This window comes from Oncorhynchus kisutch, unplaced genomic scaffold (assembly GCF_002021735.2).
Source record: "Oncorhynchus kisutch isolate 150728-3 unplaced genomic scaffold, Okis_V2 Okis06b-Okis10b_hom, whole genome shotgun sequence".
NCBI lineage: Eukaryota > Metazoa > Chordata > Actinopteri > Salmoniformes > Salmonidae > Oncorhynchus > Oncorhynchus kisutch.
This window is the reverse complement of record NW_022261983.1, coordinates 16,225,123-16,252,097: the sequence shown is the minus strand read 5'-3', so window position 1 is coordinate 16,252,097 and position 26,975 is coordinate 16,225,123. Positions and strand designations below refer to the sequence as shown.

The window sequence follows — 26,975 nt, the reverse complement described above, 5'->3', positions numbered from 1 at the left end:
CTATCTGAAATTCAAAATGCTGGAGCAGAGCACCACATGTAAAACTGTAAGCTTCACTGTCCAAACACATATGGTGTGGACTATGTGTGTCTGGTAAACACATGTGGATCTGGTGAACAGTTATCACTTGTTGACCAACTACAGGAATACTGACCTCAGAGTCTCCAGTTTACAGTGGGGATTCCCCAGTCCAGCAGAGAGCAGCTCCACTCCTGAATCCTTCAGGTCATTGTTACTCAGGTCCAGCTCTCTCAGGTGTGAGGGGTTTGAACCGAGAACTGAGGCCAACACTTTACAGGATGTATCTGTGAGTTTACAGCCAGCGAGTCTGAAAACACAGAAGAAATACAATGACAGACAGGTTGTATTAAAATGTTACACTGTAACCTGTGCACAAATAATGTGTTGGGTTTGACCTCAGAGCTGAGACCAGAGAAGCACAGCCTTCCTCTGTGACTAGACAGCCTGACAGCCTGCAAAGAGTCAAATCATATTAAAATCACACTGATATTCTTTGGTGGTGAAAATAGTGGCAGTATATTTTTTCAACATATTCAGATACATCAGTGTCCTGAAACCTTCCATATCTATTCCTACATGAATGTATCGTTATTAGAAATGACAAATGATCAAAGTATTGCCTGCAGATAGAAACATGTCTAGTACAAATATTATAGTAGACTGACCAGACCAGTTTAAAAAGCAGTATCAGTCAGAAGACAGACAGTGAGGTATCATATTTAGATTGTATTGAGTATACAGTCCACACCATATCTATTTAGACAGTGAGGTATCAGATATAGATTGTATTGAGTATACAGTCCACACCATATCTATTTTGACAGTGAAACTAACATTTCTCTGTTCTCCAACATTTTGGATTTGAGGTCAAATGTTTCATATGAGGTGACAGTTTATAATGTCACCTTTAATTTGAGGGTATTTTAAGACATATGTGTTTCACTATTAAAAATGAAAACAATTTATGTTTCCAGTCTCCCCATTTGAAGAAGTCTTAAGTATTCTGAACAATTCACTCATAGTGTATTAAAATAGTCAAAAATGTAGTTTTTTGTCGTAAACTCGTTGGTTGCATTTGCAGTTTGTTTTGGTTGTGTTTTTGGTTGTGTTTTGCCCAATAATAAAATGGTGGATGATGAGTGGAGTACTTTTCTGTCTAAGAGAGTAGATAACATGTTTCTAAACAATAATAAATTAATCCTGATGATGCCTTGATTAAGAAAAATCATGAATAATAATGAGTGAGAAAGTTACAGAGGCTACAACAAAACATGCTAACCTCTCACCATTACCAATAACAGAGGCTACAACAAAACATGCTAACCTCTCACCATTACCAATAACAGAGGCTACAACAAAACATGCTAACCTCTCACCATTACCAATAACAGAGGCTACAACAAAACATGCTAACCTCTCACCATTACCAATAACAGAGGCTACAACAAAACATGCTAACCTCTCACCATTACCAATAACAGAGGGGATCTTTGAGCCTCTGTAACTTTCTCATTCATCATCATTCTCGATTCATTCCTGATTATTCATCATACTCATGGTAGCATCCACATGAATGTAGAAGTGTTCAGAAACATCTTCTATTCTTACTGACAATACAAGTGAAGTGACTCCAAAATGACAGGACATTATTCACCATTCAGTTTCTATTAGGAAAACATCTAAAACACAACCAAGACAAACTGCAAATTAATTCAACAAGTTAGTAGAATCACAAGCTTGATGTAATCACTGCAGGCTTGGAACATGGGACCAAATACTAAACGTATGACTACTTTAATACACTATAAGTGAATATAACCGAATAATTACGACTTTTCAAATGGGAGAACTACATACATAAAGTGCTTTCATATCTGATAATACTGACCTCAGAGTCTCCAGTTTACAGTGGGGATTCCCCAGTCCATTAGAGAGCAGCTTCACTCCTGAATCCTTCAGGTCATTGCTACTCAGATCCAGCTCTCTCAGGTGTGAGGGGTTTGACTCCAGAGCTGAGACCAGAGAAGCACAGCCTTCCTCTGTGACTCCACAGCCTGACAGCCTGACAAAGAGATCATCATGATTTTAAAAACACACTGTTTATTTCACAAGTAGAATGTCCATGTAGACAATTAAGCTTTAATTGTGATTGATATGTGAAAATTAACAGAATATCCAGTCCACAACACCCCTGTGGTGAAACGATTATTGCTGTGGAAGGTAATGAGCAACATATTATGTCCAGTGTGTGTGTGTCCTGTTGGTGTCCTATGTGTGTCCAGTGTGTGTGTGTGTGTGTGTGTGTGTGTGTGTGTGTGTCCTGTTGGTGTCCTATGTGTGTTCAGTGAGTGTGTCTTGCCAGTGTGAAAGGACAATGGCCAAACACAATGGACAGATACAGGACACACACACTGGACTCACAGTCAGCATAGTCATTATATAACTTTGTCCAAGTGGTGGTCAGAATGTTTGTCTTAACTAGCCTGATAAGTCAAACATGTCTGATATGAACATTGACATAAACCCTCTACATACTTGAGTTTCTCCAGTCTGCAGTGTGGATCCTCCAGTCCAGCAGAGAGCAGTCTGACTCCTGAGTCTCCTGGGTGATTGTAGCTCAGGTCCAGCTCTCTCAGGTGTGAGGGGTTTGACCTCAGAGCTGAGACCAGAGAAGCACAGCCTTCCTCTGTGACTAGACAGCCTGACAGCCTGACAAAGAGATCATCATGATTTCACAAACACACAATTTAACACCAGTAGTGTAGAAGGACAATAGTAGATGTATTTGGTTTATTCTCTCAAACAACATATAGATTCATCGTCCGTCTCCTAGAATTGTACGGTCATATTGTTATACATATTGTTATACTAATGTCAACATCAATGCATTTATTCAATATGTTTTTCAAAATAATATATTATACATATTATAATACATATTTTTCTCTAAACTGAATATTTCTTCCTGATGATTAGTTCTTATATGTCATTTTATTTACTCACAGAGCAGCTCTGGAGGCTTTGACCACTGGCAGCAGCCTCAGAAGACCTTCCTCTGATCTGGAGTATTTCTTCAGGTCAAACACATCCAGCTCCTTTTCTGAAGTCAGCAACACAAAGACCAGAGCTGACCACTGTGCAGGTGACAGTTTGGGTTTTGAGAGACTTCCTGAGCTCAGGAAGCTTTGGATCTCCTCCACTAGAGAATGGTCATTCAGTTCATTCAGACAGTGGAACAGATTGATGCTCCTCTCTGGAGAGGGATTCTCCCTGATCTTCTCCTTGATGTACTTGACTGTTTCTTCATGGCTCTGTGAGCTGCTTCTTGTCTTTGTCAGTAGACCTCGTAAGTGCTTCTGATTGGACTCCAGTGAGAGGCCCAGAAGGAAGCGGAGGAAAAGGTCCAGGTTTCCTGTCTCACTTTGTAAGGCTTTATCCACAGCACTCTTGTAGACAGTAACTTCAGACTTGCCGTTTGTTTGCAGTTTGTCCATTAGATTCTCATTGTTGTTGATGAATGAGAGGAACACATATACAGCAGCCAGAAACTCCTGAATGCTCAGATGAACAAAGCAGTACACCTTGTCCTGGTACAGCCCACGTTCCTCTTTAAAGAGCTGTGTGCACAATCCTGAGTACACTGAGGCTTCATTGACATCAATGCCAGACTCTTTCAGGTCTTCTTCATAGAAAATCAGATTGCCATTCACAAGCTGTTGAAAAGCCAGTTTTCCCAGTGACAGAATGCTCTCTTTATTCCAGTGTGGACCTGTCTCTTCTTTCCCAAGATACTTTTCATTCTTCTGTTTGGTATGAAACACCACAAGGTGTGTGTACATCTCAGTCAGAGTCTTGGGCATCTCTTCTCTCTTATGTTTCAACATGGGTTCAAGGACTGTTGCAGAAATCCAACAGAAGACTGGAATGTGGCACATGATGTGGAGGCTCCTTGATGTCTTTATGTGTGAGATGATTCTGCTGGACAGGTCCTCATCACTGAATCTCTTCCTGAAGTACTCTTCCTTCTGTGGGTCATTGAACCCTCGTACCTCTGTCACCTGGTCAACACACTCAGGGGGGATCTTATTGGCTGCTGCAGGTCGGGTAGTTATCCAGAGGAGAGCAGAGGGGAGCAGATTTCCCCTGATGAGATTTGTCAGCAGAACATCCACTGAGGTTGACTCTGTGACGTCCCAACAGATCTTGTTCTTCTGGAAGTCTAGGGGCAGTCGACACTCATCCAGACCATCAAAGATGAACAGAACTTTGTACTTGTTGTAGATGGAGATTCCTGATTGTTTGGTTTCCATTGAGAAGTGATTAAGAAGTTCAATGAAAGTGTGTTTGTCCTCTTTCATCAAATTCAGCTCCCGAAAAGGGAATGAAAATACAAATTGGACATCCTGATTTGCTTTTCCTTCAGCCCAGTCCAGAATGAACTTCTGCACAGAGACTGTTTTTCCAATGCCAGCGACTCCCTTTGTCAGCACAGTTCTGATAGGTTTGTCTTGTCCAGTTAAGGGTTTGAAAATGTCGCTACATTTGATTGCAGTCTCTGGTCTTGCTTGTTTCCTGGTTGTTGTCTCAATCTGTCTCAGCTCATGTTCATTATTGACCTCTCCTGTTCCACCCTCTGTGATGTAGAGCTCTGTGTAGATCTTATTGAGAAGTGTTGGGTTTCCTTGTTTAGCGATCCCCTCAAATACACATTGAAACTTCTTCTTTAGATTAGATTTGAGTTCACGTTGGCAAATCACAGCGAGCTCATCTGAATCTAGAAATAACACAGAGGATATTAATATTACGTCTGTTTTAATGTCTACAGTATTGAAGGACTGTTATAAAGTTGTACATTATAATAATTTATTCTCTTAACTGACTGTATAAATGTGTAAATGTTTTCATAATGCATTACAGACTGGTGTGACTGATTATATTATTATTGGTATTATTGATGGTATTATTAATGTTGTCTCTCTCTCTAAATGAATCAACACAACACATCCCTGCTGCTACTTGATGAGGTCACTAGGTGTTGTGTTAAGGCTGCTACAATATCATTGAGTTACACAGCTACGTTAGCTGTACTTTAGCTACAGCTTTTAAATGTTATAAAACATCATTCAACATGAGGCAGACAGATCTTACATTTCTCCAGTGTGTCAGCAAGCTCCTTCTGGTTCATTTTCCTCAGGATGTGCAGTGTGATCTTCAGAGCCCCCTCTCTGGCACTGCTCTCCTGCTTCTCATCTTCAGCGTCCACCACTTCCTTATCCTGCTTCTGACTCTCAAAGCCTTCTGGGAGTTCTGGACTAAGAATCCTCTTGAACATCTTCAGCTCGTTCTTCACAAATGTCATAATTTACTCTTCAAGCAACTGAAATAAATCAAGTAAATCAGTTAAGCAAGACATTAACACATTAATGAATGATTGACATATCAACTTTACTTGAGGTAAACAAAAACAATGTACATAACAGGACCACATACACTGAATATGGAGGCCAGGTCTGTTTGATGACTCTGGGAAGACTGACCACTGAGAATCTCTGACTCTGATCTCTCCTGTTGGTTTCTGTGGACAAAACATGAGATTAAATCTCCTCATCCAGGGAGTTCACACACACACACACACACACACACACACACACACACACACACACACACACACACACACACACACACACACACACACACACACACACACACACACACACACACACACACACACACACACACACACACACGGAGGGAATGTTGTGTTTGTTTAATATTGTTTAGGAATATGAAAATGGACAAAATGATGAGCCTATGGATTATGAAAACAACAACAATAAATGGGAAAATGAGAGGAGAAATGACTAGAGACAGTGTTGTTTAACTCACTGACCAGGACCCATGAGTTCTTCTTACCTTTGTTCAGTAGAAAAGTCTCCCTCTCTAAACTGTAAAGGTTGCGTCATAGACTGGTCACTCTTCATGGACACACAGCTGGGAACAGGGGAGGCTGGTCTCTCCTGCTTGATTGGTCTTCAACACAACAGAGACAAACATTACATCTCTCATCTACTCTGAGCTCAGATGGGGAAACATAAGAAGAGTTTCACAAATAGAACTGACTTCCAGACGTTAGTTAATGGTGCGAGCAGTGTGTCATTTTTAATAACGAAATTCATTTAGCGTCACGAACGTTAAAGAAATTATGTTTATAAGTTGTGTTTTTTTCAGAGACAAATAATCATGTTTTTTCTAAATTATTTCTATCTGTCTCACTCTCATCCAGTAGTACTGCTAGGTTTTACACAGTAATAATATATATCTGCTAGGTTTTACACAGTAATAATATATATCTGCCTCACTCTCAGAGGAATGTTTAACATAACTATATAAATGATACACTTTTAACATCAATATTTAAATATTTAAATATAATAATTCAATACAGTAATGTGAGATCTGTATGTAAAACACTTATATTTGACATGTTATTCATTTAGTATTTGTAGCCATAGGGGATAATAGAAGCTGATCCGTGGTCAGTATTGTGAAATAATTATAATGTAAAGAACATATTTGAATGGAGAAAGCTGATCTGAGAGCAGAGCTCCCTTTCTTTCCATCCTATCAGTATTGATACAGGCTCCACCAGATGTGATACCTTGTAGTGCTGCTGATCCAGTTTCTACTGGTCTGCCTGAGGATATGAACTCTGACCTGTTCACCAGACGTGATACCTTGTAGTGCTGCTGATCCAGTTTCTACTGGTCTGCCTGAGGATATGAACTCTGACCTGTTCACCAGACGTGTTACCTTGTTGTGCTGCTGATCCAGTTTCTGCTGGTCTGCCTGAGGATATGAACTCTGACCTGTTCACCAGACGTGTTACCTTGTTGTGCTGCTGATCCAGTTTCTGCTGGTCTGCCTGAGGATATGAACTCTGACCTGTTCACCAGACGTGTTACCTTGTTGTGCTGCTGATCCAGTTTCTGCTGGTCTGCCTGAGGATATGAACTCTGACCTGTTCACCAGACGTGTTACCTTGTTGTGCTGCTGGTCCAGTTTCTGCTGGTCTGCCTCCGGCTATGGAACCCTGACGTGTTCACAGGACGTGCTACGTTGTCCTTGTGCCTTGTAAATAAAAATAAGGAAATAGCAACACAAAATAACAAGAATGAGGCTATAAGGAGTACCAGTACTGTGTCAATGTGCAGGGTACCAGGTAGTTGAGGTAATAATGAGACCATAAGGAGTACCAGTACTGAGTCAATGTGCAGGGTACCAGGTAGTTGAGGTAATAATGAGACCATAAGGAGTACCAGTACTGAGTCAATGTGCAGGGTACCAGGTAGTTGAGGTAATAATGAGACTATAAGGAGTACCAGTACTGAGTCAATGTGCAGGGTACCAGGTAGTTGAGGTAATAATGAGACTATAAGGAGCACCAGTACTGAGTCAATGTGCAGGGTACCAGGTAGTTGAGGTAATAATGAGACTATAAGGAGTACCGGTACTGAGTCAATGTGCAGGGTACCAGGTAGTTGAGGTAATAATGAGACTATAAGGAGTACCAGTACTGAGTCAATGTGCAGGGTACCAGGTAGTTGAGGTAATAATGAGACTATAAGGAGTACCAGTACTGAAAATGGGAGAGGAGAAATGACTAGAGACAGTTTTGTTCAGTAGAAAAGTCTCCCTCTCTAAAATCTATAGGTTTATTCATAGACAGTGATTATTTACCCGGGGTTCAATACCTGCTATTGAGGCGCCATGAAAATAATATTCACACGCACACGCACACACACACACACACACACACACACACACACACACACACACACACACACACACACACACACACACACACACAGGGAGGGAATGTTGTGTTTGTTTAATATTGTTTTAGGACTATGAAGATGGACAAAAGGATGAGCCTATGGATTATGAAAACAACAACAATAAATGGGAAAGTGGGAGAGGAGAAATGACTAGAGACAGTGTTGTTTAACTCACTGACCAGGACCCATGAGTTCTTCTTACCTTTGTTCAGTAGAAAAGTCTCCCTTTCTAAACACTATAGGTTGATCCATAGACCAGTCACTCTTCATGGACACACAGCTGGGAACAGGGGAGGCTGGTCTCTCCTGCTTGATTGGTCTTCAACACAACAGAGACAAACATTACATCTCTCATCTACTCTGAGCTCAGATGGGGAAACATAAGAGTTTCACAAATAGAACTGACTTCCAGACGTTAGTTAATGGCGCGAGCAGTGTGTCATTTTTAATAACGAAATTAATTTAGCGTCGCGAGCGTTGTAGTCAGTCTGTCAGCCCCGCTAAAAGGCTGGTGTCGTTACTCTGCCTTCTCCGGGGGATGTTGAGGTACATTTACTAACCGGGAGGGTTGAATGATGTAATTTATTGGAGGGCTGGAAGACGCACTCTCGAGGTTATTTACTCACAATATCAGATATTAAGATGATTTTTTATAATGAATGTATACTGAGGTTGAGGTTCTGACTAGTGATTATTTACCCGGGGTTCAATACCTGCTATTGAGGCGCCCTGAAAATAATATTCAAAAGTTTGGTCCTTGGACACAGAGGGTTTAAACACTAAAGTTACCGTCCATCTAGTGAAGAGAGGAGAACCGGACAGAGGTAGCCAGCATCCGTCAACGAGAGAGGGAGAAGCCTCACCGGGATTTAACAGGTGGAAGAAACAACCGGGGAGCTCCATCGGTCCACAAGAAATGCAGACAGCCGGTGATGATGTAGTGGTAGCTATGGTAACCAGGATGCTGCTGGTAGAGTAGCTAGCTAGCTTACCGAGCTGTACCGACTAGCTAGGATAACTAGGATGCTGCTGGTAGAGTAGCTAGCTAGCTTACCGAGCTGTACCGACTAGCTAGGATAACTAGGATGCTGCTGGTAGAGTAGATAGCTAGCTTACCGAGCTGTACCGACTAGCTAGCAGGTCGTTCGTCTGTCTCTCGTCTCGATGATGAATTCGGTGAACCACAAATTGAAACAAGGATAGAGAGTGAAAAGGATCTGGCTACACTCATACTGTCCCTGACCGTAAAGAAAAAAGCAAATTGAACAATAAACTTCGGTGTTTCAACACTGTAACAAACTACGTCGTTTTCCCCAAGATCACCTCAGTCCACTCTGCGCGTAACCGGCTTGGCGCCACACCGAACGGGAACGCGGACTGTTCTGTCGGGGACGCGGACTGTTCTGTACGGGGACGCGGACAGTTCCAGAACGCGGACATGATCAGTGCAACACAATCAACTAAACCCAGTCTTTACAGTGGGTTACATTAGTAATATTCATTTTGGATTATTATGTAAAACAAAAATTCTATGTTTTTCTATAACAATATGTTGAGATCTGGGACCATGTCCACAAAGTGTCTCAGAGTAGAACATTGGCCATATAAGTGCTGAGAATAAAGACATTTTACACTTATGGGTATAAGTGGGTGGGTAACTATGCATGAAGTCTCTAGTCCCACCTAGTCGGCAGATATTTAGGACACCTCGTGAGCTGTCCTAAGTAGTTAAGAGTTAACAGCAGCTGTCTTGATAATACTATAGAATAATGCAGTGAGTCAGTGGTTCCTGCGCCACATGTAATTGCTTTGTAGTAGTTTATAATAATGTTTTATATTTCTATATGATCAATCCATAAATAATATAGACCTACATGCAACAGTATGTCTTGTGCTTTTGGCAATGATTATGTATAATATTTCTGTATAACAAGTGATACCATTTTGTCTTAATTTTGGCAGATTAACTCAGGCTTATTTCTGCAGATTAACTCAGGCTTATTTCTGAAGATTAACTCAGGTTTTCGCCCAAAGGCTAAAGAGTTGTAGCTGTGGCAGGAATTGGATTTGTGGACTTGTGGTTGAAAGGTGGCTGGTTCGAATCCCAGGCTGGGTGCTGGAAAATACAGGCGGACTTGATCTGACCACTGGAGGGCTGCTGGGTTCACATCCTCAACACATTCACCTTTTGTTGATCAGAACTCTAGAGGTTCTTCTTCACTGAACCCAACAATATATATAACTTTTAGTGGTTCCATATATTAATGTGATAGAAGCCTTTTTGGTTCTAGAAGGAACCTTCTGTTCTAAGAGTGTAAAATAAACACGTTGTTCTTTTGATGATTTAATTATCTACATCATGTTATTTCAAGTTCTCCCTTTGGAGGAAAAGCAACCATCATCATGTTGTTAAATAATAAGCCATAAGCAACCAACATCATGTTGTTAAATAATAAGCCATAAGCAACCATCATAATGTTGTTAAATAATAAGCCATAAGCAACCAACATCATGTTGTTAAATAATAAGCCATAAGCAACCACCATCATGTTGTTAAATAATAAGCCATAAGCAACCAACATCATGTTGTTAAATAATAAGCCATAAGCAACCATCATCATGTTGTTAAATAATAAGCCATAAGCAACCAACATCATGTTGTTAAATAATAAGCCATAAGCAACCAACATCATGTTGTTAAATAATAAGCCATAAGCAACCACCATCATGTTGTTAAATAATAAGCCATAAGCAACCAACATCATGTTGTTAAATAATAAGCCATAAGCAACCACCATCATGTTGTTAAATAATAAGCCATAAGCAACCAACATCATGTTGTTAAATAATAAGCCATAAGCAACCACCATCATGTTGTTAAATAATAAGCCATAAGCAACCAACATCATGTTGTTAAATAATAAGCCATAAGCAACCATCATCATGTTGTTAAATAATAAGCCATAAGCAACCAACATCATGTTGTTAAATAATAAGCCATAAGCAACCAACATCATGTTGTTAAATAATAAGCCATAAGCAACCATCATCATGTTGTTAAATAATAAGCCAAAAGCAACCAACATCATGTTGTTAAATAATAAGCCATAAGCAACCACCATCATGTTGTTAAATAATAAGCCATAAGCAACCAACATCATGTTGTTAAATAATAAGCCATAAGCAACCACCATCATGTTGTTAAATAATAAGCCATAAGCAACCATCATCATGTTGTTAAATAATAAGCCATAAGCAACCAACATCATGTTGTTAAATAATAAGCCATAAGCAACCAACATCATGTTGTTAAATAATAAGCCATAAGCAACCATCATCATGTTGTTAAATAATAAGCCATAAGCAACCAACATCATGCTGTTAAATAATAAGCCATAAGCAACCACCATCATGTTGTTAAATAATAAGCCATAAGCAACCATCATCATGTTGTTAAATAATAAGCCATAAGCAACCAACATCATGTTGTTAAATAATAAGCCATAAGCAACCAACATCATGTTGTTAAATAATAAGCCATAAGCAACCAACATCATGTTGTTAAATAATAAGCCATAAGCAACCACCATCATGTTGTTAAATAATAAGCCATAAGCAACCAACATCATGTTGTTAAATAATAAGCCATAAGCAACCAACATCATGTTGTTAAATAATAAGCCATAAGCAACCAACATCATGTTGTTAAATAATAAGCCATAAGCAACCAACATCATGTTGTTAAATAATAAGCCATAAGCAACCATCATCATGTTGTTAAATAATAAGCCATAAGCAAACAACATCATGTTGTTAAATAATAAGCCATAAGCAACCATCATCATGTTGTTAAATAATAAGCCATAAACAACCATTTCTAATTTAAAAAACGAATGTGAACATTGTTGGAAATGGCATTTTTGAAAGAAACTCAAAATAATTCCTAAACACAACTGTCATCTCACCTCTTAGCTTTAGTGTCAGGTCCTCCCTCTCTCTCCCCAGAGAGACTCATTTTTGAGGCAGGGTCCCCTTCATCTCTCTCCCCAGAGAGACTCATTTTAGAGAACTGACCCCTAAACAGAGATCCAGCATGTTGGTTGTGGTTAACACAGTAATAATTGAATGTCAATAATTTTGTTATAATAATGTTATAATTTATTAATAATCTCTTATAAAACATTTACTAACAGACATATCGAAACAGTCAGGTTATTTAATACAATCACATGAATATGTAGATGTGCCATCTCTTCTCCATGGTAACTGTCAATAATAATAAGTCACTGTTAAGGTAGTTCTAGACATTACAGCAGCACAAGGCCATGTCTCACAATTAGTTTTATTCACCTTTTTTATTTAACTAGACAAGTCTGTTCAGAACAAATTCCTATTTTATTATTTAAAGGTGGGATATTTATTGTATTAATCAAAAACAGGATATTTATTGTATTAATCAAAAACAGGATATTTATTGTATTAATCAAAAACAGGATATTTATTGTATTAATCAAAAACAGGATATTTATTGTATTAATCAAAAACAGGATATTTATTGTATTAATCAAAAACAGGATATTTATTGTATTAATCAAAAACAGGATATTTATTGTATTAATCAAAAACAGGATATTTATTGTCTTTCAATCTGTTATTTTCTAAATGTATCTGAGAATGTAGACAGAAGGGCTAAAACGGACATGATTGATCTGAGGGGGAAATCATTGATCCATTCAGAAAGTTTATTTGCATCAAGTAAGAGATTTTATATTATGTAAAGTAGACTAGGTTATAATGTATAGTAGTGGGTTGTTAGTGATATGTTATATTATGTAAAGTAGACTAGGTTATAATGTATAGTAGTGGGTTGTTAGTGATATGTTATATTATGTAAAGTAGACTAGGTTATAATGTATAATAGTGGGTTGTTAGTGATATGTTATATTATGTAAAGTAGACTAGGTTATAATGTATAGTAGTGGGTTGTTAGTGATATGTAGATGTTATATTATGTAAAGTAGACTAGGTTATAATGTATAGTAGTGGGTTGTTAGTGATATGTTATATTATGTAAAGTAGACTAGGTTATAATGTATAGTAGTGGGTTGTTAGTGATATGTAGATGTTATATTATGTAAAGTAGAGTAGGTTATAATGTATAGTAGTGGGTTGTTAGTGATATGTTATGTTATGTAAAGTAGACTAGGTTATAATGTATAGTAGTGGGTTGTTAGTGATATGTAGATGTTATATTATGTAAAGTAGGCTAGGTTATAATGTATAATAGCAGTTTGTTAGTGATATGCAGATCAAGGTCTATACCTCAGCTATAGCCTACATATCATAGATGACCAGTCTAAACCTGTTCAGATCAGTTCACATAATGTTATAGTCCTACCAGTAGCAGGACAGAGAATGTACTGTGTATAACCTACATATCATAGATGACCAGTCTAAACCTGTTCAGATCAGTTCACATAATGTTATAGTCCTACCAGTAGCAGGACAGAGAATGTACTGTATATAACCTACATATCATAGATGACCAGTCTAAACCTGTTCAGGTCAGTTCACATAATGTTATAGACCTACCAGTAGCAGGACAGAGAATGTCCACTATATATACAAAAGTATGTGGACATCCCTTCAAATTAGTGGATTCGGCTATTTCAGCCACACCCGTTGCTGACAGGTGTATAAATAAAATCGAGCAGACCGCCATTCAATCTACATCTACAACGGCTCAACTGTGAAGAAATAGGATGTGAAGTGAAGTGGAAACATTTAGGAGCAACAACGGCTCAACCGTGAAGTGGTAGGCCACACAAGTTCACAGAACGGAACCACCGAGTGCGGAAGCGCATCAAAACGGTCTGTCCTCGGTTGCAACACTCAATACCGAGTTCCAAACTGCAACGTCAGCAAAATAACTGTTCGTCGGGAGCTTCATGAAACTGGTTTCCATGGCTGAGCAGCCGCATACAAGATAACCATGTGCAATGCCAAGCATCGGCTTGATTGGTGTAAAGATCGCCACCATTCGACTGTGGAGCAGTGGAAACGTGTTCTTTGGAGTTATGAATCACACTTCACCATCTGGCAGTCCGACAGAAGATTCTGGGTTTGGCAGATGCCTCGAAAACGCTACCTGCCCGAATGCATAGTGCCAACTGTAAAGTTTGGTGGAGGAGTAATAATGGTCTGGGGCTGTTTTTCCTTAGTTCTAGTGAAGATAAATCTTAACGCTACAGTATAAAATTACATTCTAGACGATTCTGTGCTTCCAACTTGGTGGCAACAGTTTGGGGAAGGCCCTTTCCTGTTTCAGCATGACAATGTCCCCGTGCACAAAGCGAGGTCCATACAGAAATGGCTTGTCGAGATCGGTGTGGAAGAACTTGACTGGCCTGCACAGAGCCCTGACCTCAACCCCATCGAACACCTTTGGGATGAATTGGAACGCTGACTTCGAGCCAGGCCTAATCACCCAACATCAGTGCCCGACCTCCCTAATGCTCTTGTGGCTGAACGGAAGCAAGTCCCCGCAGCAATGTTCCAACATCTAGTGGAAAGCCTTCCCAGAAGAGTGGAGGCTGTTATAACAGCAAAGGGGGGACCAACTCCATAGGAATGCCTATGATTTTGGAATGAGATGTTCGACTAGCAGGTGTCCACATACTTTTGGTCATGTAGTGTATATCGCCTAATCTAAATCAAGTCAAATGTTATTGGTCACAATGTCAGAGCAGCATAGACTAAGATACAGTAGAATAGTATAGAATACAGTATATACATATGAGATAAGTAATGCATAGACTAAGATACAGTAGAATAGTATAGAATACAGTATATACATATGAGATGAGTACTACATAGACTAAGATACAGTAGAATAGTATAGAATACAGTATATACATATGAGATGAGTAATGCATAGACTAAGATACAGTAGAATAGTATAGAATACAGTATATACATATTAGATGAGTAATACATAGACTAAGATACAGTAGAATAGAATACAGTATCTACATATGAGATGAGTAATGCATAGACTAAGATACAGTAGAATAGTATAGAATACAGTATATACATATGAGATGAGTAATGCATGGACTAAGATACAGTAGTATAGTATAGAATACAGTATATACATATGAGATGAGTAATACATGGACTAAGATACAGTAGTATAGTATAGAATACAGTATATACATATGAGATGAGTAATGCATGGACTAAGATACAGTAGAATAGTATAGAATACAGTATATACATATGAGATGAGTAATACATAGACTAAGATACAGTAGAATAGTATAGAATACAGTATATACATATGAGATGAGTAATACATAGACTAAGATACAGTAGAATAGTATAGAATACAGTATATACATATGAGATGAGTAATGCATAGACTAAGATACAGTAGAATAGTATAGAATACAGTATATACATATGAGATGAGTAATGCATGGACTAAGATACAGTAGAATAGTATAGAATACAGTATATACATATGAGATGAGTAATACATAGACTAAGATACCGTAGAATAGTATAGAATACAGTATATACATATGAGATGAGTAATACATAGACTAAGATACAGTAGAATAGTATAGAATACAGTATATACATATGAGATGAGTAATGCATAGACTAAGATACAGTAGAATAGTATAGAATACAGTATATACATATGAGATGAGTAATACATAGACTAAGATACAGTAGAATAGTATAGAATACAGTATATACATATGAGATGAGTAATGCATAGACTAAGATACAGTAGAATAGTATAGAATACAGTATCTACATATGAGATGAGTAATGCATAGACTAAGATACAGTAGAATAGTATAGAATACAGTATATACATATGAGATGAGTAATACATAGACTAAGATACAGTAGAATAGTATAGAATACAGTATATACATATGAGATGAGTAATGCATAGACTAAGATACAGTAGAATAGTATAGAATACAGTATATACATATGAGATGAGTAATGCATAGACTAAGATACAGTAGAATAGTATAGAATACAGTATATACATATGAGATGAGTAATACATAGACTAAGATACAGTAGAATAGTATAGAATACAGTATATACATATGAGATGAGTAATACATAGACTAAGATACAGTAGAATAGTATAGAATACAGTATATACATATGAGATGAGTAATACATAGACTAAGATACAGTAGAATAGTATAGAATACAGTATATACATATGAGATGAGTAATACATAGACTAAGATACAGTAGTATAGAATACAGTATATACATATGAGATGAGTAATGCATAGACTAAGATACAGTAGAATAGTATAGAATACAGTATATACATATGAGATGAGTAATACATAGACTAAGATACAGTAGAATAGTATAGAATACAGTATATACATATTAGATGAGTAATGCATAGACTAAGATACAGTAGAATAGTATAGAATACAGTATATACATATGAGATGAGTAATACATAGACTAAGATACAGTAGAATAGTATAGAATACAGTATATACATATGAGATGAGTAATACATAGACTAAGATACAGTAGAATAGTACAGAATACAGTATATACATATTAGATGAGTAATGCATAGACTAAGATACAGTAGAATAGTATAGAATACAGTATATACATATGAGATGAGTAATACATAGACTAAGATACAGTAGAATAGTATAGAATACAGTATATACATATGAGATGAGTAATACATAGACTAAGATACAGTAGAATAGTATAGAATACAGTATATACATATTAGATGAGTAATGCCTCGACTAAGGTACAGTAGAACAGTATAGAATGCAGTATATACATATGAGATGAGTAATGCATTGACTAACAGACTAAGATACAGTAGAATAGTATCGAATATAGTATATACATATGAGAAGAGTAATACATAGACTAAGATACAGTAGAATAGTATAGAATACAGTATATAAATATTAGATGAGTAATGCATAGACTAAGATACAGTAGAATAGTATAGAATACAGTATATACATATGAGATGAGTAATACATAGACTAAGATACAGTAGAATAGTACAGAATACAGTATATACATATGAGATGAGTAATGCATAGACTAAGATACAGTAGAATAGTACAGAATACAGTATCTACATATGAGATGAGTAATGCATAGACTAAGATACAGTAGAATAGTATAGAATACAGTATCTACATATGAGATGAGTAATACATAGACTAAGATACAGTAGAATAGTATAGAATACAGTATATACATATGAGATGAGTAATGCCAGATATTTATAGCTGAGGACAGATTCTTTTCACAACATTTCCAACAGAGACCATCATTTCTGTCAAGTCAACACATTTATCTGTCTTCTAATGCAGTGGTGTAAAGTACTTCAGTAGTTTTGAAAAAAAAGAAAGAAAATGATGTACTTTTTACTCCGTACATTTTCCCTGACACCCAACAAACCTGATCATCCCTACTGCCTCTGATCTGGAGGACTCACTAAACAGAGAACATCCCTGGTCATCACTACTGTCTCTGATCTGGAGGACTCACTAAACAGAGAACAACCCTGGTCATCCCTACTGCCTCTGATCTGGAGGACTCACTAAACAGAGAACAACCCTGGTCATCCCTACTGCCTCTGATCTGGAGGACTCACTAAACAGAGAACAACCCTGGTCATCACTACTGTCTCTGATCTGGAGGACTCACTAAACAGAGAACATCCCTGGTCATCCCTACTGCTTCTGATCTGGAGGACTCACTAAACAGAGAACATCCCTGGTCATCCCTACTGTCTCTGATCTGGAGGACTCACTAAACAGAGAACATCCCTGATCATCCTTACTGCCTCTGATCTGGAGGACTCACTAAACAGAGAACATCCCTGGTCATCCCTACTGCCTCTGATCTGGAGGACTCACTAAACAGAGAACATCCCTGGTCATCCCTACTGCCTCTGATCTGGAGGACTCACTAAACAGAGAACATCCCTGATCATCCCTACTGACTATGACCTGGCAGACTCACTAAACACAAATGCTTTGTTTTTAAATGATGTCTGAGTGTTGGAGTGTGACCCTGGCTATCCATGAAGATTGTACTGGGTGACTTTCACTTTAACTTGAGTCATTTTCTATGAAGGAATCTTTACTTTTACTCCAGTTTGAGAACTGAGTTCTGTTTCCACCACTGTTCTAACGTTCCATATGAGACACAGTTTCAACAGACATTCTGGAACTGAGTACTGTTTCCACCACTGTTCTAACGTTCCATATGAGACACAGTTTCAACAGACATTCTGGAACTGCGTTCTGTTTCCACCACTGTTCTAACGTTCCATATGAGACACAGTTTCAACAGACATTCTGGAACTGAGTTCTGTTTCCACCACTGTTCTAACGTTCCATATGAGACACAGTTTCAACAGACATTCTGGAACTGCGTTCTGTTTCCACCACTGTTCTAACGTTCCATATGAGACACAGTTTCAACAGACATTCTGGAACTGAGTTCTGTTTCCACCACTGTTCTAACGTTCCATATGAGACACACTTTCAACAGACATTCTGGAACTGCGTCAGCTACAAAGTTATTTTCCATTTCATATGAGGAAATAAAGTAACGGTCAAGTTTGCGCATTTTAGACCATTCCATTGGTCCTTAAAATATATGTCCACTCAGCTGTAGCACCGGGCCATGCAAAACAAACCTCCCACTGTCGCAGAGACACAGAGTTCTAATCCCAGACGCGTTTCTTCAAGACATCTCTCTTACATTATTTTTGATAAACATATAATTTACTCGAAACCAAGTTTAGCTGTGTTTTTATCCTCCAAAATGTGGGTTACTGCAGTCCTACAAACCCAAAAGGTTTTAATTTGAGAAGGTTCATTTGTTTGCCTCAAATATGAAACTGTCTTCAAATATGTGATGATTAGTTGAATCAGGTGTGTAAGTGCTGGTAAGAACAAAAGGATGGAGAAACCCTGAGATAAACATAAAACCATATCATTGAAAAGCTCCTCCACCATCTTTACCAGACGTGTTACTGATAACATGTCGGCCTACTGATTAGTTTACACTTTGAAAACTGCTGTCTGTCAGCAACTCAGCTCAAGTAGCAGTTCTACTAACTAGTAATATATCATTCCAGGTATTAATTATCTTATTCTGTCCATTAGAATAGATTATTGTTCAGAAATACTTATTTTATTTTTCAATAATCTCTATATAGTGTTTTCTGCTCTGTCGTCTCAAAATGGATCCTGAACAAAAGAACAACTTTACTTTCTGTTTCAGCTCAGCCGCCTCCCCACCCTGATAATAAAGTGTTATATTGGTATCTTCCACTAGATGGCAGTGAACACCTGCTGTAACTAGACTTTACAACTAAGTGTTCTGTTTCATACAGGTAGTGTCCCAGAGTTGAAGTGCTGATCTAGGATCAGGACCCCTCTCCATGTAATCTGATTCATTATGATCTAGGATCAGGTCCCCCTTCTCCATGTAATCTGATTCATTATGATCTAGGATCAGGTCCCCCCCCTCCATGTAATCTGATTCATTATGATATAGGATCAGGTCCCCCTCTCCATGTAATCTGATTCATTATGATCAAGGATCAGGTCCCCCTCTCCATCTAATCTGATTCATTATGATCTAGGATCAGGTCCTCCTCTCCATCTAATCTGATTCATTATGATCTAGGATCAGGTCCCCCTCTCCATGTAATCTGATTCATTATGATCTAGGATCAGGTCCCCCCTCTCCATGTAATCTGATTCATTATGATCTAGGATCAGGTCCCCCTCTCCATGTAATCTGATTCATTATGATATAGGATCAGGTCCCCCTTCTCCATGTAATCTGATTCATTATGATCTAGGATCAGGTCTCCCTCTCCATGTAATCTGATTCATTATGATCTAGGATCAGGTCCCCCCTCTCCATGTAATCTGATTCATTATGATCTAGGATCAGGTCCCCCCTCTCCATGTAATCTGATTCATTATGATCTAGGATCAGGTCCCCCTTCTCCATGTAATCTGATTCATTATGATCTAGGATCAGGTCCCCCCCTCCATGTAATCTGATTCATTATGATATAGGATCAGGTCCCCCTCTCCATGTAATCTGATTCATTATGATCAAGGATCAGGTCCCCCTCTCCATCTAATCTGATTCATTATGATCTAGGATCAGGTCCTCCTCTCCATCTAATCTGATTCATTATGATCTAGGATCAGGTCCCCCTCTCCATGTAATCTGATTCATTATGATCTAGGATCAGGTCCCCCCTCTCCATGTAATCTGATTCATTATGATCTAGGATCAGGTCTCCCTCTCCATGTAATCTGATTCATTATGATATAGGATCAGGTCCCCCTTCTCCATGTAATCTGATTCATTATGATCTAGGATCAGGTCTCCCTCTCCATGTAATCTGATTCATTATGATCTAGGATCAGGTCCCCCCTCTCCATGTAATCTGATTCATTATGATCTAGGATCAGGTCCCCCCTCTCCATGTAATCTGATTCATTATGATCTAGGATCAGGTCTCACTCTCCATGTAATCTGATTCATTATGATCTAGGATAAGGTCTCCCTCTCCATGTAATCTGATTCATTATGATCTAGGATCAGGTACCCCTTCTCCATGTAATCTGATTCATTATGATCTAGGATCAGGTCCCCCCCTCCATGTAATCTGATCCATTATACTCTGTCAGTTAGGTTAGTATTGAGGAGTAACTATAATGTAGTTGATCCATCCTCAGTGTTCTCCTATCACAGCCATTAAACTCTGTCAGTTAGGTTAGTATTGAGGAGTAACTATAATGTAGTTTATCCATCCTCAGTGTTCTCCTATCACAGCCATTAAACTCTGTCAGTTAGGTTAGTATTGAGGAGTAACTATAATGTTGTTGATCCATCCTCAGTGTTCTCCTATCACAGCCATTAAACTCTGTCAGTTAGGTTAGTATTGAGGAGTAACTATAATGTTGTTGATCCATCCTCAGTGTTCTCCTATCACAGCCATTAAACTCTGTCAGTTAGGTTAGTATTGAGGAGTAACTATAATGTTGTTGATCCATCCTCAGTGTTCTCCTATCACAGCCATTAAACTCTGTCAGTTAGGTTACTATTGAGGAGTAACTATACTGTTGTTGATCCATCCTCAGTGTTCTCCTATCACAGCCATTAAACTCTGTAACTGTTTTAAAGTCACCATTGGCCTCATGCTGAAATCAATGAGTGGTTTCCTTCCTCTCCGGCAACTAAGTTAGGAAGACGCCTGTATCTTTATAGTGACTGGGTGTATTGATACCCCATCCAAAGTGTAATTAATAATAACTTCACCATCCTCAAAGGCAAATTCAATGCCTGCTTTTGTTTTTCCCATCTACCAATAAGTGCCCTTCTTTGTGAGGCACAGACTTGTGGAGATGGGAATTTGGACTTGTGGTTTTACTTAATTCTCCATACTGGCTAATGATTATAGAGCTGATTCTGAACTAATCATTAATTCATACATTGCGCCCCTGACCTGAGAGGATGGAAGTTCAATATGTAGCTAGATGTAGACGTCTAATGTTTAATAGTTAACTAGCGAACGTTGCGAACCAAGCTTTTTAGCCAAGTAGCCGAGGACATAAAATAAAGGTATGTACAGTATTTATTACCTCTCTTATCCTGCCTCATTTACACATGCTGTACATAGATCTACTGTATTTATTACCTCTCTTATCCTGCCTCATTTACACATGCTGTACATAGATCTACTGTATTTATTACCTCTCTCATCCTGCCTCATTTACACATGCTGTATATAGGGGATCTACTGTCTTTATTACCTCTCTCATCCTGCCTCATTTACACATGCTGTATATAGATCTACTGTATTTATTACCTCTCTCATCCTGCCTCATTTACACATGCTGTATATAGATCTACTGTATTTATTACCTCTCTCATCCTGCCTCATTTACACATGCTGTATATAGATCTACTGTATTGATTACCTCTCTCATCCTGCCTCATTTACACATGCTGTACATAGGGGATCTACTGTATTTATTACCTCTCTCATCCTGCCTCATTTACACATGCTGTATATAGGGGATCTACTGTATTTATTACCTCTCTCATCCTGCCTCATTTACACATGCTGTATATAGATCTACTGTATTTATTACCTCTCTCATCCTGCCTCATTTACACATGCTGTATATAGATCTACTGTATTTATTACCTCTCTCATCCTGCCTCATTTACACATGCTGTATATAGATCTACAGTATTTATTACCTCTCTCATCCTGCCTCATTTACCCATACTGTATATAGATCTACTGTATTTATTACCTCTCTCATCCTGCCTCATTTACACATGCTGTATATAGATCTACTGTATTTATTACCTCTCTCATCCTGCCTCATTTACACATGCTGTATATAGATCTACTGTATTTATTACACCTCTCATCCTGCCTCATTTACACATGCTGTATATAGATCTACTGTATTTATTACCTCTCTCATCCTGCCTCATTTACACATGCTGTACATAGGGGATCTACTGTATTTATTACCTCTCTCATCCTGCCTCATTTACACATGCTGTATATAGGGGATCTACTGTATTTATTACCTCTCTCATCCTGCCTCATTTACACATGCTGTACATAGGGGATCTACTGTATTTATTACCTCTCTCATCCTGCCTCATTTACACATGCTGTATATAGATCTACTGTATTTATTACCTCTCTCATCCTGCCTCATTTACACATGCTGTATATAGATCTACTGTATTTATTACCTCTCTCATCCTGCCTCATTTACACATGCTGTATATAGATCTACTGTATTATTGCTTGTATGTTGGTTTATTCCATGTGAAACTCTGTGTTGTTATATGTGTCCAACTGCTTTGCTTTATCTTGGCCAGGTCGCAGTTGCAAATGAGAACTTGTTCTCAACTAGCCTACCTGGTTAAATAAAGGTGTTCTCAACTAGACTACCTAGTTGAGAACACTAAAGGTGTTCTCAACTAGCCTACCTGGTTAAATAAAGGTGTTCTCAACTAGCCTACCTGGTTAAATAAAGGTGTTCTCAACTAGCCTACCTGGTTAAATAAAGGTGAAATAACAAATTAAACAGTATGACAGGGTGATAGACCGTTTTGTTCTTCTGGAATTTTGTTGCTGAAGAGAATCTCTTCTCTCACTCTGTTTTGGTTCATTCATGTTCTATGGTGCATTGAGTTGGTTTAATCCTCTCCAGTTAACTAAATTATTTATTTAAGTTTGACGAGTGTCCGTGTGTTGAATTTCAACATCAACAACAAGTAGAGAAATCTGCTGAACACACACACACACACACACACACACACACACACACACACACACACACACACACACACACACACACACACACACACACACACACACACACACATAAATCAGAACCATGGACTGCCACATATGTATCTTACGTTGATGAGACTAAATAGTTGTTGGTATCTTTTAGTTGTAACTGTCTGTTAAATGCAACATGTGTTGTGGACTCCACCGGACAGACTCTCTGATTTAGTGGTGAAACAAAGGTGTGGTTGAATCTGCCACTGTGTCTTCTTATTGTCTGGGCCTTAGGCTTATATATCATGGTTGCAAAGCATATGAACTAGCAGGTTATAGAGCAAACAATGCAATTATCATAACACATGTGTTGTACCATGTCTTCCCAGTGATATTACCCACTATTATCACAACACATGTGTTGTACCATGTCTTCCCCAGTGATATTACCCACTATTATCACAACACATGTGTTGTACCATGTCTTCCCCAGTGATATTACCCACTATTATCACAACACATGTGTTGTACCATGTCTTCCCCAGTGATATTACCCACTATTATCACAACACATGTGTTGTACCATGTCTTCCCCAGTGATATTACCCACTATTATCACAACACATGTGTTGTACCATGTCTTCCCCAGTGATATTACCCACTATTATCACAACACATGTGTTGTACCATGTCTTCCCCAGTGATATTACCCACTATTATCACAACACATGTGTTGTACCATGTCTTCCCCAGTGATATTACCCACTATATTACCCACTAGTATCACAACACATGTGGTATACCATGTCTTCCCCAGTGATATTACCCACTATTATCACAACACATGTGTTGTACCATGTCTTCCCCAGTGATATTACCCACTATATTACCCACTAGTATCACAACACATGTGGTGTACCATGTCTTCCCCAGTGATATTACCCACTATTATCACAACACATGTGTTGTACCATGTCTTCCCAGTGATATTACCCACTATTATCACAACACATGTGTTGTAACATGTCTTCCCCAGTGATATTACCCACTATTATCACAACACATGTGTTGTACCATGTCTTCCCCAGTGATATTACCCACTATTATCACAACACATGTGGTGTACCATGTCTTCCCCAGTGATATTACCCACTATTATCACAACACATGTGTTATACCATGTCTTCCCCAGTGATATTACCCACTATTATCACAACACATGTGGTGTACCATGTCTTCCCCAGTGATATTACCCAGGCAACACTGCAGCACCACTGCTGATTATTTTGTTACATTAGAAGTGAAGCCCATTGGATGCTGTCATAGAGTTACATTAGAAGTGAAGCCCATTGGATGCTGTCATAGAGTTACATTAGAAGTGAAGCCCATTGGATGCTGTCATAGAGTTACATTAGAAGTGAAGCCCATTGGATGCTGTCATAGAGTTACATTAGAAGTGAAGCCCATTGGATGCTGTCATAGAGTTACATTAGAAGTGAAGCCCATTGGATGCTGTCATAGAGTTACATTAGAAGTGAAGCCCATTGGATGCTGTCATAGAGTTACATTAGAAGTGAAGCCCATTGGATGCTGTCATAGAGTTACATTAGAAGTGTCCATCCAAAAGGCTCAAGTGTTTCTTCAAATCCCTATGGGAAAAATGCAAGGTGGAAAAACTATTGGAACAATTTCCCTTTTTGACCAATAGGTGTTATGGGTATCATAACACCTCCACTGTGGGGCTCTATAAAACTATTGGAAACATTTCCCTGTTTGACCGCTAGGTGTTATGGGTATTATAACACCTCCACTGTGGGGCTCTATAAAACTATTGGAACCATTTCCCTGTTTGACCACTAGGTGTTATGGGTATTATAACACCTCCACTGTGGGGCTCTATAAAACTATTGGAACCATTGCCCTGTTTGACCGCTAGGTGTTATGGGTATTATGACACCTCCACTGTGGGGCTCTATAAAACTATTGGAACCATTTCCCTGTTTGACCGCTAGGTGTTATGGGTATTATGACACCTCCACTGTGGGGCTCTATAGATCAAATTAAACTTGAGAATCTAGAGAATGTAACAATATTAGTTTCATCTTGCTGTGATGTAACAATATTCGCTGTGATGTAACAATATTCGCTGTGATGTAACAATATTCGCTGTGATGTAACAATATTCGCTGTGATGTAACAATATCCGCTGTGATGTAACAATATTCGCTGTGATGTAACAATATTAGCTGTGATGTAACAATATTCGCTGTGATGTAACAATATTCGCTGTGATGTTCAGCCCCCAAAATGAAAAAAAAAACTAAATCATTTCCTAGAATTGAACTAAGACCACTTTCTCTTGGTCACAGACGGACAACATCACTTAGTGTTCCTGTTACGGTTTTCTTCTATATCCTCCTCTGACGAAGAGGTAGAACAAGGATCGGACCAAACTGCAGCGTGTCGATTGAGATTCATGTTTAATTAAACAAAGAAACACGAACACTACAAAACAAGAAATGAAACCGAAACAGCCTATCTAGTGCAAACTAACCGAAAGTACACATAGGACACTAAGGACAATCACCCACGACAAACTCAAAGAATATGGCTGCCTAAATATGGTTCCCAATCAGAGACAACGATAAACACCTGCCTCTAATTGAGAACCACTCCAGACAGCCATAGACTTTGCTAGATAACCCACTAAGCTACAATCCCAATACCACCACCAAAACCCCAAGACAAACACACCACAATTACAAAAACCCCATGCAACACCCTGGCCTGACCAAATACATAAAGATAAACACAAAATACTTTGACCAGGGCGTGACAGTTTCCAGATGAAGATGTAATGAATCTGCACACATTTGAATGGTGTCTCTGTGCCGTTCAGTTGACGTTTAGGAGAAAATATCAGACACTAAAATCTATGAATCTTAGAACAGTAATATTTTACACATGAAGGTACCAAGAAGACTTCATTTCTGATGAAAAAACACAAATGTGAAAAAATTATGGATATAGCGTTTTGGATATAAACTCTTCATAAATTCTTAAACAAAATTGTAATCTCACCTCTTAACGTTGGTGTCATGTTCCGCAGAGAGACTCATTTTAGAGGCAGGGCCGCCCTCCTCTCTCTCCCCAGAGAGACTCATTTTTGAGCATTGACCCCTAAACAGAGATCCAACATGTCAGTGAACTATAATACATTAATAAATATACAAATTGTAAAATATCCACAATATACGAATATATGAATATGTTTTTTCATTTCATTGCCTACGCCCAGTTAGCGCCATTTTGTATGATTGAACTGTCACGTAGCTGTCCCAGGTGAAATGGACTGTTACATCTGAGTGTTTTACTGTCATTCACTAAACTAAAATTACACCATACATTTAATTTCTCTTCACACTTTATAATAATCCCTGGGAAAAGTCTTACCTTGTAGCCTGAATTCACAACCAGAACATGTCAAGTAATTTAAATATTCTGCTGAGAGATCACCTTTCTGATGACAAGTAGCTCTGTAACTTCAACTTTCTACCAACTTTCTACCAACATCCTACATGAATAACCCCTGGTAGGATCCTTACTATCCCAACTTCAACATTCTACCAACATCCTACATGAATAATCCCTGGTAGGATTCTTACCGTGCAGCCTGAATTCAAAACCAGAACATGTCAAGTCAGTGAGTTTCCTTTGTGATG

General features: G+C 38.4%; 1 pseudogene; it reads right to left on the bottom strand.

Moving 5' to 3' along the window:
* On the bottom strand, positions 1 to 26,372 carry LOC109886495 (NLR family CARD domain-containing protein 3-like; annotated as a pseudogene).
* Between the last annotated feature and the right edge of the window lie 603 nt (positions 26,373 to 26,975).